This window comes from Microtus ochrogaster, chromosome 1 (assembly GCF_000317375.1).
Source record: "Microtus ochrogaster isolate Prairie Vole_2 chromosome 1, MicOch1.0, whole genome shotgun sequence".
NCBI classification, from domain to species: Eukaryota; Metazoa; Chordata; class Mammalia; order Rodentia; family Cricetidae; genus Microtus; species Microtus ochrogaster.
This window is the reverse complement of record NC_022009.1, coordinates 96,007,834-96,009,653: the sequence shown is the minus strand read 5'-3', so window position 1 is coordinate 96,009,653 and position 1,820 is coordinate 96,007,834. Positions and strand designations below refer to the sequence as shown.

At 47.6% G+C, this 1,820-nt stretch overlaps 1 pseudogene; it reads right to left on the bottom strand.

The window, feature by feature from the left end:
- Positions 1-275: 275 nt before the first annotated feature.
- On the bottom strand, positions 276-1,315 carry LOC101989510 (annotated as a pseudogene).
- Between the last annotated feature and the right edge of the window lie 505 nt (positions 1,316-1,820).

Below are 1,820 nucleotides of genomic sequence, written 5' to 3'. Positions count from 1 at the left end.
TGTTTGTAGACATTTGTATGCATATATATGTGTGTGTATTTGTGTTTTTCTGCCTATTCATCTGTATAGATGTGTGCATCATTCCTTTTTTTTTCCAAAAAAACAATTTTATTAACCCAAGAAGTGAAGACCAATGTCCTATGGCTCCCAGCCACCTCAAAAGGAAAAGGGGTTTGAGAACCTAGGGTGGAAATGTCCCCTATCCTTTAGCTTATTGAGACTGGAGGAAGAGTTTGTGCAAATAGGATCACCAGAGGTGCCAAGTATAGGAAGTTTCAGGCCAGGGCAGCAGATGAAGGAGAGGGTGAGGGGTCTGTGGAGGGCCCAGGAAAGACCAGGGGTGCTGGGGATAGGGATCCAAAGGAGGAGGGAAGAGTAGGGCTAGAGCCCAGGAGTGGGGTCCACTCTGAAGCAGGTTGGTCCCTTGGCTCCCCTTCTTCATCACCTTCCTCTTGCCCCTGAGTCTCTTCCTCCTGCTCTTCATCCCCAGGACCCCGATGGACAGGCTGTTTGCAATCGATGGGGCAAGTCTTCCGGGTCTGAGTGAGCCAGGAGTCCACACAGCGGCAATGATAGGCATGAGCACAAGGCAGTACCCGAAGCTTGTCCCCATCCTCATACTCATCCAGACAGATGGCACAGACATCATATTGATCTCCCTTTTGATAGTCATGGGTAGGAATCTGTTTCAGTTGCTCTTTGGTAAGTCGGTTCCGCTGGAGGCGTTTGCGGTGTTGGATACAACGAACTATCAGTACTGCTCCCATGGCTAAAACCAGCAGTCCTACGATCCCAGTGAAAGGAATGAGATAATAGCCCAAGGGGAAGCTACTGTCTGGAACCAGAAGCACCCGAGCCCCCTTCTCATAGACAAAAAGTGCTCGTAGGTACTCTGCACTTCTCTCTCCGATAAATACAGATGGGATCCAAATCTGCTGTTGGATTTCCTCACTATTCCACACCATGTTCAGAAGCTCATTGGACTTCACGTTGTGTACCACGGCTGCACCATACCCGGCCTTCTGAGCATTTAGGACCTTGAGGTCAAAGTTGCAGTCGAATCTTCGAAGCAGTGCAATAAAGACTGACCAGTTGATCGGGGCTGAGGTTGGCGGGGCAATGGGGCTGCAGGCATTTTCTGGGTGAGCCTCCACAAGGAATCCCTGGAGTCCCTCCTCGCTCAGGGAAGCCCCAAACAGAGCTGGGAGGTCTGCAAAGTCCATGCTGGCATTGTGCTCGGAGATCTCTCCTCCGTCTGGTAGCTGCGGTACCTTCAAATATCACGAGAGCGCTCATCACCTTCTCCACCACCACCACCACCACCCCCTCTCGCCGTGGAAACCACATCATTCCTTTATAATATAAGCATATGACTGTGTTTATGTGTTTGCATGTGGGCCCATGTTTGTGTCTTTATATCTATGCTTTATGTATGTATGTATGTATGTATGTATGTATGTATGTATGTGCTCATTCATGTGTGTTAGAGAAAAAGAGAGAGAGGAAAGAGAGAGATAACAGGGTTGTTCGGTCAGCACTATCAATAAAGAGGAACATTGAGAGAGACCAGTAACAAAGATATCACAATTATGTGTGTGGGAGCATACAGAAGAGTTAATGAAGGCAATGGCATTGGAAATAGAGAAAGGCCACATCTGGACAATATTACTGATGTAAGTGAGTCATACTACTGAGATTCCACAATGCAAACATATCCTAAATGAATGCAGCCACATTACTCCCTGTTGACTCCATATTTACTGCCTGTGCCTGTGTTCTGTATCTAATCCACTTTCCCTGAACATCATTGTCTCCTCTGA